Source organism: Triticum dicoccoides, chromosome 3A, assembly GCF_002162155.2.
Source record: "Triticum dicoccoides isolate Atlit2015 ecotype Zavitan chromosome 3A, WEW_v2.0, whole genome shotgun sequence".
Lineage (NCBI taxonomy): Eukaryota > Viridiplantae > Streptophyta > Magnoliopsida > Poales > Poaceae > Triticum > Triticum dicoccoides.
In genome coordinates this window covers 319,529,177-319,544,239 of record NC_041384.1, presented here as the reverse complement: position 1 = coordinate 319,544,239, position 15,063 = coordinate 319,529,177, and positions in this window count along the sequence as shown.

The following is a 15,063-nucleotide window of genomic DNA, read 5'->3' as shown; positions in this document are numbered from 1 at the left end:
CTGCAGGGTTAACATGATCTATTCGAATAGCCGCGTCCGCGGTAAAGGACTACTTGGTTGCCTATACAGTTCATAGACAAGTAAATGGAAACTACTAAAAGCCTCAAGATAAGTGTGAGTGCCGAGGATGGCTCCTCCGTAGGAGGACGGAGGTGGATCCTCGGTAGTGTATTGAAGTGGTGAATAGTGGACTCGTGTGCGCAAAACTATTTCAAGTTGAAGTATCGTAGGATAGCCTAGCCAAGAGTCAAAGCTGGCTTGCTGCAATAACTCCACCAACCCTTCTTGATACTATGCATGTATGTAGGATCTGATGTAAGTCTTGCTGAGTACCTTTGTACTCATGTTGCTATAATCTACATTTTTACAGAAGACGCTGCAACCCCTTCTGATGGGTTCTATGTAGACGTTGACATCAACGAGTAGGCTAAAGACCCAGGTGGTGACCCTGAGCTTGTGTAGGACCACACAGTATAGCCAGAGGCTTTCCAAGCCTCTTTTATTTTACTAGTTGTCTGTACTCAGACAAGTTACTTCCGCTGCGGGCTTGTATGATTGTATGACTTGTATGTTGGGTCGTGAGACCCGTACCTTTGTGTGTATGTTATGTATGGCTCACTGAGCCTTAAATAAAGTACTTGTGTCATAGAGTCATGTTGTGATGCTACGTTGTATTTGCACATATCGAGCATATTGTGTGTATGATTGAAATGCTTGGTATGTGTGGGATCTGACTATCTAGTTGTTTATCTTTAGTAGCCTCTCTTACCGGGAAATGTCTCCTAGTGTTACCGCTGAGCCATGGTAGCTTGCTACTGCTCTGGAACACTTAGGCTGGCCGGCATGTGTCCTTCTTCGTTCCTGTGTCTGTCCCTTCGGGGAAATGTCACGCTTTGAGTACCGGAGTCCTGTTAGCCCGCTACATCCCGGTTTACCGGAGTCCTGCTAGCCCAGTGCTACAGCCCGGACCCACTTGCTGATGACCGACACGTTCGAAGCTGGGTCATGGATGCCTGTCCCTGTAAGTCTGTGCCACTTTGGGTTTACGACTAGTCATGTCAGCCCGGGCTCTTTATCATATGGATGCTAGCGACACTTTCATATACGCGAGCCAAAAGGCGCAAACGGTCCCGGGAAAAGGTAAGACGACACCCGTGGGGATACCGTGCGTGAGGCCGCAAAGTGATATGAGGTGTTACCAGCTAGATCGATGTGACATCGAGTCGGGGTCCTGACAGCGTTGGCATCAGAGCAGGACTGCCTGTAGGTTCTCCAAGCCAAACTGGTCGATGTTGAGTCTAGAAATTCTTTAGTTATATGTAGGGGAATTGTTTGTGGTTTGGAACGTAAGGCTCTTTTTACTCCTTATACCTTATGACTTTCTGATCTGAGTCAGTCCATTCTTCCACCGGGGGTTAAGGAATTAGGATCTACTCTCTCTATCAGGATCACGTGTTACTAATCAGTAGTACCTTATAAGTTTGATGGTTACAAGCCTAGTTCAGTTCTACTACCACATTATGTTGTTAGAATGGTTCCAGAACTTTGATATGATGATGTTGGGTGTGTACGAAATCCTTTGTCAAATGTCTCAATATCCTTTTTGAGCATTTACAGCTGTTATGCTGCCGAAATTTTGCTAGAAATTCTAATGCCTTGCATTATGATTATGCTTTCAGATGGCCACTCGCGACCTCAATCAAGTGGTTCGCCTAACTCGATGCCTAGATGTACCCGGCCATACTGCTAAGTTGGTCAGGGTAATGACTGAGGCTGGATACCGCTGGTATCCTGAGTACACGGTCGAAGAGCAATTCCGAGATTTTAATCAAAGCCAGTATCTCTGCACTGTCAGGATATTTCCATCTTATCCTGGATCCACTGAGCCTCTTCACTGCTCCTATGGACTCGGGGTTACTATCGAGATGGCTGTGCAGGATGCCGCCTACTCTATGATGACCATTATGCGAGTGAGATCTGGTTTATTTCGGGACTCTGACTTCCGGTATATGCCAGGATCACTTCCGGGAGCACAAGGATATCTCCAAGCTATTTATGCTGACTCCACTCAGGAGGATTCACGGACTCGCACCACTGCTGAGATGCTCGAGGATAAGGACCGTGAAAATCGGGCCTTAAGGTTAGAGCTCTTCAATACCCGTGCCGATCACTGGGCCACTTTGACTCGGTTCGCACCGGCGGTGCAAGCTGGATATTCGGATATGCGCGATCTCTATCCTGTGAGATCTGCTCTGCCGAACGTGATGGTTTGGCGTGATGTAGGAGGCATCACCCCACCTCGCGGTCCCCGCAGGCCACCGTTTGTTGGTCCAAGGCCTCATCCTAGCCCCTATGGTCCACAAGCTCCGCGAGATCGTCTGTTTCCGGATGAACATGTTGAGCTTCCAGGCTATGGAGGTGACTTTTATGAGGACTACTACGGATCGGTCTGAGTTAGGGGTAGCATCACTAGTTCGCACTAGCTGTGTCATCTATCGTTCCGCGTGACTCGTGGGATATGTCCTAGTTTGTACTCTTTCCGGAGGTGTAGAAAATAATGTATAGGAGCTTGGAATGCCTCTGACGAGATGTAATCCTTTTCTCACCATAATAGTACTTTGTTTGGTCTTGTACTAAACCTTGTATGGTGTGCATGATGATGGAATAAAGAAGCAGTTTCTGTATCTACCATGTCATACGGATGATCATCTTGCATTTCGAGTTATTCCTTACCTTATGTATCCTATGTCGGAATTTTACCATCCTGACTAAATCATTGTCTTGTCTACCTAGGATGGTCAACACGCGCGCTAATCCTGCTTCCCAAGAGCAGGCCGAAGGCAGTGAAGCCAGGAATGAAAATCTGCCTCATCCTCCTTCACTAGCCGAGGTGATGATGGAAGCTGAGAGAAACAAGCGGGAGACAAACCGTTTGTTGGAGCGTATAGAACAGAATACAGCACACCATCAGAGGGCTAACGTGGTGTCACTCAGTGATTTTATCAAATTGCATCCACCCACGTTCCACCACTCCGTCGAGCCTCTCGACGCTGATGACTGGCTTCGCAGTATCTCTCACAAGCTGCATTCCGCGTTGGTAGCGGAGGCTGACAAGGTCACCTTCGCCGCATATCATCTTGAAGGCCCCGCCAGTCTATGGTGGGAGAATTATGGAGCCATGCGCCCAGCGGGCCATGTCACCACTTGGGCTGAGTTCAGTGAGGCTTTCCGTGAACATCACATTCCGGAGGGTCTCATGGACCGTAAACGTGAAGAATTTTGCAGTTTCACCCAAGGCCGACTTTCTGTGGATGCCTATAGCAGAGAGTTTGGTAATCTCGCACGATATGCAACTGAGGAAGTTTCTACTGACGCCAAGAAGCAAGCAAGGTTCCGAAAGGGCCTTAGCCCTGAGCTTCGCCGCGACCTCTGTCTGCATGAGTGCACATCTTTTTCGAAACTTGTCAACAAAGCCATCAGTGCTGAAACTGGTCAGACTGATTATGATGCAACACGCAAGCATGGACGTGATATGGGTTCCTCATCCGGTGCTGGTCCTCAGAAACGCCGCGTGTGGGTACCCAATACCGCCCTGCCACCCAGGTTCACACCGAGGCCATCTTTCCAGGCGCCTCGCCCTGTTCAACAGTCTGCACCGGCCAAGCCCTATGGGGGTCCATCCAATAATGCTCCTCCACGTACCAGTTCCGTGACTTGTTTCAAGTGTGGGGAATCTGGTCATTATATGCGCGAGTGTCCCCAGACCAACCCCAATCAATCTGCTAAAGCTGTTGGCCGTGGCAAGCCGACAGGGAAGGTGTTCCATGCCAAACCGGTCACCGCTTCACGTGGCCATGTCAACTGTATCTCTGCCGAAGAAGCTCAAGAGGACCCAATGTCGTTCTCGGTACGCTTCTTGTTAATTGCCACCCGGCATCCGTTCTTTTCGATACAGGAGCCTCTCATTCTTTTATATCTGAAAGTTATGCCCGTTTGCATAACGTTGCATTCTGTGACTTGCCATCCACTATGGAAATCTCTACCCCTGGGTCTAGATGGCAGACCTCTAGGGTAAGTTATGGAAATGAGATCCAAGTCGACAGACTTGTTTTCCTTGCATCCTTGATAGCCCTTAAATCTTCGGATATTAATATCATTTTGGGTATGGACTGGATGTCAGCTCATCAAGCCGAAATTGATTGCTTCTCTAGGACTGTTCAACTCACCCATCCTTCGGGGAAGATAGTCAATGTCTTGACCCGAATAGCCAAGCGACAATTATATTCTCTTAACGCCAGCCCTTTGCCAGACCTTGAGGACGTTCCGGTAGTCCGTGACTTCCCGGATGTCTTTCCAGAGGAATTGCCAGGTGTTCCACCTGACAGGGATGTTGAGTTCGTAATAGATCTCATTCCAGGAACCGTTCCGATTGCTAGAAGACCCTATAAGATGGCACCCCTAGAACTAGCCGAGCTTAAGAAACAACTCGATGAATCCTTGAAAAAGGGTTTCATCCGCCCTAGTTCATCTCCGTGGGCTTGCCCCGTCCTATTCGTTAAGAAAAAGGATGGTACGGACCGGATGGTTGTAGATTACCGACCTGTCAATTTGGTCACAATCAAGAACAAATATCCACTTCCCAGGATCAACGACCTGTATCATCAGCTCGCTGGATCCTCAGTCTTCTCCAAGATGGATTTGAGGTTGGGCTACCATCAAATCAAAATCAGAAACGGGGACATTCCTAAAACGGCCTTTGTTACTCGCTATGGCCAATACGAGTACACCGTTATGTCCTTCGGATTAACCAACGCTCCAGCCACCTTTTCTCGGTTAATGAACTCAATCTTCATGGAGTATTTGGATAAATTCGTCGTGGTTTATCTCGATGATATACTCATCTACTCCAAGAACGAGGAAGAACATGCCGAACATCTAAGGCTAGTGTTGAAGAAAACTTCGAGAGCATCGCCTTTATGCCAAATTCTCTAAATGTGAATTCTGGTTGTCAGAAGTGACCTATCTGGGTCATGTAATATCTGGTAAAGGTATTGCTGTTAACCCTGAGCGAGTTCAAGCCGTCCTTGATTGGACTCCGCCCGAATCAGTCAAGCAAGTTCGGAGTTTTCTAGGCTTAGCGAGCTATTGCCGTCGCTTTGTCGAGAACTTCTCCAAGGTTGCTAAACCTCTAACTGAACTCCTCAAGAAAGATAAGAAGTTCGAATGGACTCCACAATGTGAGCACAGCTTTCAGGAACTGAAAAGACGCCTGACCTCTGCTCCCGTACTGGTACCGCCAGACTTCTCCAAGGACTTTGTTATCTACTGCGACGCCTCGCGACAAGGACTAGGTTGCATTCTCATGCAAGATCGACACGTAATTGCTTACGCTTCACGGCAATTGCACCCACATGAGGAGAATTATCCCACTCATTACTTAGAGCTTGCAGCCGTAGTCTATGCACTTAAGACCTGGCGACATTATCTCCTCGGTAATCGTTGCGAAATATTCACTGATCACCAAAGTCTGAAGTATATTTTCACCCAACCGGATTTGAATCTCAGGCAGAGACGTTGGGTTGAATTGATCACAGACTTCGACTTAGGGATAACCTATACCCCAGGGAAAGCCAACGTCATGGCTGATGCGCTAAGTCGTAAATCTTATTGTAACAACCTGATGTTACAACAAAGTCAACCGCTTCTCCATGAGGAATTTCGGAAGCTTAACCTTCACATTGTACCTCAAGGTTTTCTCTCCACCTTGGTGGCAAAACCTACCCTTACGGATCAAATTATCAACGCACAGAAGGTAGATCCGGGAATCTCCCGCATCAAGAGAAACATTCAGAAAGGAATTGCGAATTGTTTCTCCGTTAATGATCAAGGAGTCGTATACTTCGGGAATCGACTAGTAGTTCCCAAAGTGCGCAACCTAAGGCGATTAATCCTTAAGGAAGCTCATGAATCTCCTCTCACCATTCACCCCGGTAGCACAAAAATGTATCAGGACCTACGCCAGAGGTTCTGGTGGACTAGGATGAAGAGAGAAATCGCTCAGTATATCGCTAATTGCGACGTCTGTCGTCGTGTAAAAGCAGAGCATCAACGGCCTGCTGGCACCCTTCAACCATTAGCTATTCCTGAATGGAAATGGGATAAAATTGGTATGGATTTCATTACCGGTTTTCCCAGGACCAAAAGAGGGAATAATGCTATTTTCGTTGTGGTCGATCGTCTTTCCAAAGTAGCTCATTTCTTACCTGTTCGTGAGAGTATAACCGCTAGTCAGCTGGCAGACTTATACATCTCCCGAATAGTGTCTCTTCATGGTGTCCCTTTGGAAATCAATTTGGATCGAGGAAGTCTTTTCACCTCTCGATTTTGGGAAAGTTTCCAAAATGCTATGGGAACCCGTCTCTCCTTTAGCACCGCTTTCCACCCTCAGTCAAGTGGTCAAGTGGAACGCGTCAATCAGATTCTAGAAGACATGCTTCGAGCCTCTGTTATCTCGTTCGGAATGGACTGGGAGAAGTGCCTTCCATTTGCCGAATTCGCTTACAACAACAGCTATCAATCCAGCTTGGGTAAAGCCCCTTTTGAAGTCCTCTATGGACGGCGATGTCGAACACCCCTTAACTGGTCAGAGACCGGGGAAATACAATTCTTTGGCCCGGATATGATTCAGGAAGCAGAAGAACAAGTTCGTATCGTTCGTGAAAAGTTGAAAACAGCCCAATCTCGTCAAAAGAGTCAATATGACCGAAAACATAAGGCTATGACTTTCGAGGTTGACGAGAAGGCTTATCTTCGGGTCACCCCTCTGAAGGGAACCCATCGTTTCGGTATCAAAGGCAAATTGGCTCCTCGTTACATTGGACCTTTTCGCATTCTTGCCAAACGAGGAGAAGTTGCCTACCAATTGGAACTACCTCCGCACCTCTCCAGAGTTCACGAGGTCTTCCACATTTCTCAACTCAGGCGTTGCTTCTCGGATCCTATCCGTGAAGTGGACCACGAAACGCTTGATCTCCAAGATAATCTTACCTATCGAGAGTACCCCATTCGTATCCTCGATCAAGCCGAACGTACCACGCGACGTCATAATATCAAGTTTCTCAAGGTTCAATGGTCGCACCATTCTGAAGATGAAGCAACCTGGGAAAGGGAGGATCGTCTTCGACTTGAATATCCCGCCTTCTTCCCGGAGGAACCCAAATCTCGGGACGAGATTCTTTTGAGTGGGGGTGAGTTGTCACACCCTAGCTAGTTATGCATTAGAGTGTTGCATCATGTTTACTCATTCATCAGAAACTTGAAATGGGGATGACAGAACCCCCAGTCCCCTCTGAAACCAACTAGGGTTTACCAAAATAATTTTTCAATGAACCTGAAATGCCCTTCTAAAATGCCCATCATTTTTGCCTTGGTTCAGAACCTCTGCCAAAAGTGGTGCACATTTTCCTAGGCCATCCTAGGGTTTTGAATTAAATCATAACTATTTGAATTTGGGCATTTAAAATTATATAAAATATTTAAATGCTCAAATATCTCCAAACTAAAATGTTTCATGTTGGAAATAATCCAACTATGGACCAGGAGTAGTTTGGTGATTTTTGGAGTTGCCTAGGTATTTTATTTAATTCAACAAAGTCGCAGTTATATTAAATAAAAACAGAAAACAGAAAAGAAAGGGGAAGACTTACCTGTGCAGCCCAGCCCAGCCGGCCCAGCACTGTGCTGGCCCGCGCCAGCCAGCTGCTTCCCCTCGCCAGAGCAGGCAGGGAGGTGAGCATGGCGCGCCCGAGCTCGCCACGCACCACCCAGCCTCTCTGCATCGCCCTGGTCGCCGTTGCGCCGCGTGGATCGTCTTCTGGTCGTCGCCCCGACCTCGCCGACACCCCATTCACTCTCCCCGGCTCTCTCCTTCCTCTCCCTCAATCTCTCTCTCTCACGGCCGAAGCTCACCGTCGCCGCCATTCGCCTTAGCCACCGTCTCCGACCACCCCTCGCTTCCCCGACCAGCTCAGAAGCTCCGCCTCGACTCCTTCCTCCTTCCCACCGCTCCACGGGTCCCCGGAAGCCCTGCATCGCCGCCACGTCGCCGTTCCCCTCTTCGGACTCCGACCACCGTCGCCGTCAAATTCGTCGTCTCCGACGCGTCCCCGAGCCCGCTTCGACGCCCACTGCAACCGCGGTGAGCTACGCCAATGTTTCCCCCTTCTCCCCTGCTCTCTCCCGACCCCTAGGCCCTAGCCCCACCGCGGCCGAAAGCTTCACGCCGCCGGCGATGTCGCCGTCGTGGCCACGATCGCCGTAGCGCCCAACCGAGCACGCCATCGTGCTCCACATCTCACTAGGAGCACGTAGCACGCTCCAACACCCCCCCTAACACCCTGCAACACCGTTCCCGTGCACGACCGAACCCCGGCCGCCGCAGCCGAGCTCGCCGCCGTCGACTCCGGCCACCCCGACCCCAACGGACTCCGCCAAGAGCCGCGGGTCGTCCTCAGCTTCACTCCGGTGGCCTCCGCGGTTCATTTGGTGGCCGAAACGACCAAAACCACTGTCGCCGCCGCACTGATGGTCGCCGCCGGCCAGAACTCCGGCGAGCTGACATGGCCTAGTTAATTAGCCACTAAACCACCACCTACTGACGCTGACAAGTGGGCCCCAGGGCTTAGTCAAAGCTAACAAGCCCGGGTCAACACGGGATTAGCCCCTGTGTCACTGACGTGTGGACCCCACACGTCAGGTTTGACCCGAGCCAGCCCTGTTGACCTGCTGATGTCACTGTGACGTCAGGCTGACGCAGTAAATGATATTTCTGGATTTAAATTAAATCAGGAAATTCCAGAATATTAATTAAACTTCAAAAATTCATAACTTTTATTCTGTAACTCCAAATTGGACAAATTATATATGAAAAATGATCAGAAAAATCCAATCTATCCATCTGTACTATTTTCATGCATGATCCAACAAGTTAAATGGATGTTTTAATCAGAACAAGGAAAAGCACTTTAAAAGGCCATATTTGAAATTGAAATTTGAATCTTTGATTCAAATTTGTTCAAACCCTTCTGGCTTTAGTTGCATTAGCCCAACACACTCATATTGCCATGTTTCATGCATGCATCATATTGTTGCACATTGTTTGGTGATGCCTGTGTATCGTTATCCTTTACGACAGGATCTGTCCCCGAGGAGTACCGTGACTACCCTAACGAAGAACCATATCCGTGCATCGAACCATCAGGCAAGCAACCAACCATTTGATCATATCGATACAATCCCATGTCCTCGCTCCTGCTCTCTTTTACTGCATTAAGACAACGCGATTCAAACTGCTGTGTGCTACGGTAGTTGAACCCATTTCCTCTGCATGACCTGTCATTGCCACAGTAACTAGATGAAACCCACTAGCATGTGTAGGAGTTGATTGAGCCATATGTATGTGTTGTTCCTACCTTGCTATGCCTGCTATGCTTAGAGTCGTGTCAGGTCTGGTTCATCTGGGTGATGGGCTAGAGTGAAATGATTATGTCGGTAATGAGAGTGGTGTGGTGAACACGATTTGGTAAAGGTATCGATGAGAGGCCATGTAGGAGTACATGGTGGGTTGTTTCATTGAAGCCGACCTTAAGCATTGAGATCTGTATGTGTGATTTAAGAATCAGCTACTACCATGCATTGGGCCCGAAACCAATGGACCCTCTCGACTTCTTATTCACCCTAGTTCTCCGTCCAGGAGTTGCAAGTAGTTTCTGGTGTTTGTAGCCTACTGGAGGCCGTGGACAGCGCTGACCGTAGGGGTGGGCTGTGATGCGGTAGGTACGTGGCCGGGTGTACCGAATACCCGTTAGGTATCTCGGGAACCCTGTTCACATCGTTCGGGGCCGTATGGGAAACCTCGGCCGGACTCCCTGCGGATGGAACCTGAATAGGCGATAAACCTGGACTGGAGGCTTAGGTGATTAGGTAGGTCGTGGCCGACACCCACGTTGGGCTTCCGCTTGAAGGTTGCCGAGTACATGTCGTGTAAACGACGGTAAGTGGTGAGAGCGTGTATGAAGAAGTACCCCCTGCAGGGTTAACATGATCTATTAGAATAGCCGCGTCCGCGGTAAAGGACTACTTGGTTGCCTATACAGTTCATAGACAAGTAAATGGAAACTACTAAAAGCCTCAAGATAAGTGTGAGTGCCGAGGATGGCTCCTCCGTAGGAGGACGGAGGTGGATCCTCGGTAGTGTATTGAAGTGGTGAATAGTGGACTCGTGTGCGCAAAACTATTTCAAGTTGAAGTATCGTAGGATAGCCTAGCCAAGAGTCAAAGCTGGCTTGCTGCAATAACTCCACCAACCCTTCTTGATACTATGCATGTATGTAGGATCTGATGTAAGTCTTGCTGAGTACCTTTGTACTCATGTTGCTATAATCTACATTTTTACAGAAGACGCTGCAACCCCTTCTGATGGGTTCTATGTAGACGTTGACATCAACGAGTAGGCTAAAGACCCAGGTGGTGACCCTGAGCTTGTGTAGGACCACACAGTATAGCCAGAGGCTTTCCAAGCCTCTTTTATTTTACTAGTTGTCTGTACTCAGACAAGTTACTTCTGCTGCGGGCTTGTATGATTGTATGACTTGTATGTTGGGTCGTGAGACCCGTACCTTTGTGTGTATGTTATGTATGGCTCATTGAGCCTTAAATAAAGTACTTGTGTCATAGAGTCATGTTGTGATGCTTCGTTGTATTTGCACATATCGAGCATATTGTGTGTATGATTGAAATGCTTGGTATGTGTGGGATCTGACTATCTAGTTGTTTATCTTTAGTAGCCTCTCTTACCGGGAAATGTCTCCTAGTGTTACCGCTGAGCCATGGTAGCTTGCTACTGCTCTGGAACACTTAGGCTGGCCGGCATGTGTCCTTCTTCGTTCCTGTGTCTGTCCCTTCGGGGAAATGTCACGCTTTGAGTACCGGAGTCCTGTTAGCCCGCTACAGCCCGGTTTACCGGAGTCCTGCTAGCCCAGTGCTACAGCCCGGACCCACTTGCTGATGACCGACACGTTCGAAGCTGGGTCATGGATGCCTGTCCCTGTAAGTCTGTGCCACTTTGGGTTTACGACTAGTCATGTCAGCCCGGGCTCTTTATCATATGGATGCTAGCGACACTTTCATATACGCGAGCCAAAAGGCGCAAACGGTCCCGGGAAAAGGTAAGACGACACCCGTGGGGATACCGTGCGTGAGGCCGCAAAGTGATATGAGGTGTTACCAGCTAGATCGATGTGACATCGAGTCGGGGTCCTGACACTTCGTGTCAACTTCCACGTCACGTGAGTTGACAATTCGAGCTCTTGAGAGTGAACCACCGTCTACCACGACGATTCTACATCGCACTTGCTTGTACATCGGCATTGTGAAGGATGCACAAGAACATGCTTTCATGGTGATATCCTTCTCTTTTGAGAACCCCCAAACCATGAGCATGCATATTGTGGATCATACTACTTGTGTTGCTTGCACCATGCGACTTATTTGTCATCTTGGACCCCTTGCTTGCGCACATGTTAGAGATCTTGCTTCCACTTGTCATTTTCACAATTCCATGCATCATGATATATATGCCTTGTGTGTTGCATCCAATTCTTGGATTACTTGCTCCTATCACATGTTTGGTTGCAACAATGTCATCACTTCACATATGCCATGTCCCATTGACTACTACATGCTTGCCTTGATTGCCTCACACATGATGAACAATTGCTCTTTCCATTGTGTTGAGTGCCACACGATATTCACTACACCCAATGCATATTATGCTTGGATTGTCTTGCACTTGACCCATGTGTTTAGGCACTTCATTTTATTTGGTGTTGTGAATGATTCCTAAGCCTACCATAGACCTTTCATTGAGCAAATTTCCCATGCTTGCTATGATCTTGAGGTAGATCCTTATTCTCTTGTTACACATATTTGCATCACTACCTCACATTTACATGCTTGTCCCCATGATATCTTTGATTGTGCTCAATTTATATGCTTATATGACATGTCACAATCCTTTGTCAAACCATATGCCTTGTATGACGACGACACTTGTTTGGTGAATCACCTCTTGAATGCTTGGTTTTGCACTAACGCTAACCACATTTTTTCCAAGTGTTTGTTGTCTCTGCTACTTTTGAAGGAATCCCAAGATGGTGCGACATTAGAGAGTGCCCATTTCGAGCTTCAAGATGACAAGAACTTGGTGATCGACCACTCCTACACGGCAACGCCATCTCTTTCCCATGGTGATTTGGATTTTGATCCGAGGTTGGATCTTTCCAAAGGGAGGGGAGATGATGCGGAGCATCCTATGGACATCATCATGTCAAGAGTCCGTTTGGCAAGTGACACGTGCGGCATCTACTTCACATACATAAAGGTGAATCATCTCCTTTACATGTGCTCACATGACCCCTTCGAGGATGGTATACTACTTGACACTTCTCCTATGTGCATGCATAGGTATTGTCGGAGCTTCACGGATGTTGACGAGGAGTGCAAGCGCCAAGGAACAACTACACCATCTGCGAGGGAAGCATGGAAGCGACGACGGAAGAAGACGGAGAACAACTCCCAGGCCCCGGCCATCCGGCCTCGCCAGCCCGTACATCCGGCCGCTCCAGAGCCCCCGGACATCCGGCTTCCAGCCCGGAAATACGGCCCCTCCAAACCCGAGAGCAACAAGTGCCACCATTCCAGCCCAAACATCCGGCCTCCCCAGCCCGGACATACGGCCTCCCCAGCCCGGACATCCGGCCCGACCAGCCCGGACATCTGACATCCCCTGTCTGCGCACAGTGAAGGGCCGAGGCCCGTGTAGCCCTTCTCCCCCCTAGACTATATATACTCCACCTCGTCCAACTTTCTAGGGTTAGCATTGGTTTATCTCACTTTAGAGATAGAGCATTGCTCATCCCCATCGGATCTACTCCACGAGAGAGACCGCGGCCTCTACGGAGAAGATCCACGTTGGATTCAAGACCTCCTCACAGAGAAGAACATCAAGACCTCCTCACGGAGAAGACCATTACCATTGTATCGTCCCTAGTTGATCATGTATCGTGTATCTTCTCTTATGTACTCGAGGATCTAACACATGTGTGACTATTTCTTGTTGGTTGAGTGATTCTCTTGATTTTCCCTTCGTGTTTTCCCTCGTGTTCCTCGTGTTCTTCGCGGGATCCGCTCCTTTCATGAAAGATCGGGCCCTACATCAGTTGGTGCGGGTGAGGAGATGGGAGCTGGGACGGGAGCGGGGGCAGCAACCGCCGCGGCCAGCTCATTCTGGGCCATGTCCATGAGGCCCCATTCCTCCTTATTTTCTATCTCCTCTAGCTCGGAGTCGACTTCACCAAACTTGAAGACTAGTGGGAGATGACCATTCTGTGCCATGGCGGTGGAGTTCTGCAGGGGGAGGGGTATGGGAGGCGAACAGTAATGCCGACTGTATTAAAAAGAGGCTCGGGCGCCATTAATGGAGCGGAAGGCGGGCGGCCATGGAAGTCAAAGGGCTCATTTCCTAATGAGACTGCGCAGCGTACAACTCGCATGCTTCTCGGTGAGCCTGCGCATTGGAGGACAACTTGCACGCCTCTCGGTCAGCCTGCACACCAGACTGCGCTCGCACGCCTCCTGTTCCGTCAAGGTTAAGAAGCTGTCCGCACGGCACCTCCTACAGCTGTCGGTGTTCTGGGAACGGGGGTCCCCAGACTTGCCTGCCTGCGGCCTGCGGCGTGGCTCAAAGGGGAGCCCAGCATGGCCCATCTTCACCAACACAAACCGAAGACCCTCGCGAGGGGCCAAGCCTCGCAGGGCGGACGACGCGGAGCTTCCTCAGGCACGGCCTCGTCAGGCTGGCTCACGAGGAGGCGGAGAGATCAAGGCGGGGTACCTCGCGAGGTGCCCGTGATGCAAGCCATGACGACTCAGGGCGCCAGGCGGGTGCTAGCCCGCGCAGCGTCCTCCTTTCCTCTTTGGTGCAAAGGGGGCAAGCGCAGCTGCGGGGTACCGAGGCATCAGGCAAGGGTTGCCATTTCGGTGCAACGAGACCAAGACCAGGAGGACTACGAGATGGAGGTCACCGTGGAGCCCAAGATGGCGTCATCACCAGAGCTTTGCTCAGACGAAGACGACTTTTGTCAGGATAGCTGATACTTGCTGTCCCCCTTCAAATTAGCCCGCCATTGTTGGCTCCCTTCCCGCTTGATATTTGGGAAGAGGACCAGGGCCTCTATAAATAGGACCAGCCACCCACATAGCAAGGGGGTTCGGTCAGTTGGAGGAAGCAGAGAGCGAGAGAGAGAGAAAGGTGACTGAACTCCTCTGAGCAGTTCATCGCCCCAGCCAAGAACAGACCCTCGCGAGGTTGTTCTTCCTTGTATTGTTCATCATCATCAGCCTAAGAGGCAATCCACCACACCACACACTAGAGTAGGGTATTACACCACAACGGTGGCCCGAACCAGTATAAACCCTATGTCTCTTGTGTCGTTCTTTCCATAGTTAGATCCTAGCATGGCGGAGGGGTGCAGGTGGGTAGAAGGCGAAATCTCCGCGCGCACCCCAGTGTTCGAACCCCAAGGGTCTGCCGGAACCTGGAATCCGACATTTGGCGCGCCAGGTAGGGGTGCGCCGGAATTCGTCTTCCACCGCCCCGTTCTCCTCCGACCATCATGCCCATGTCTGACGCTTGTCGGGCCCGGGCCGAGCGCCGGGCCCCACTCGCTTCCCGCGTCGCCTAGACGGCCCCCGTCGGCGAGCATCCACGCCGTTCCCCATCACCTGCCGTCAACACCGCCACCGTCCCGGCGGGGGACGAGCGGCAAGCATCGTCCCAGCATCCGTCCATGCGGCAAGACAGCCGCACCGCAACTCCCTCGCTCACCCCAGCTGGTTCTTCGTCCCACGCGCTCCGCGCACCCGTGGAGGCTCGAGCTGCGCTCATCGCGGCGAACGAGCTCCTGCGCTAACGTCCCGTCGACGACGTCTACGAAGAATGGCTCG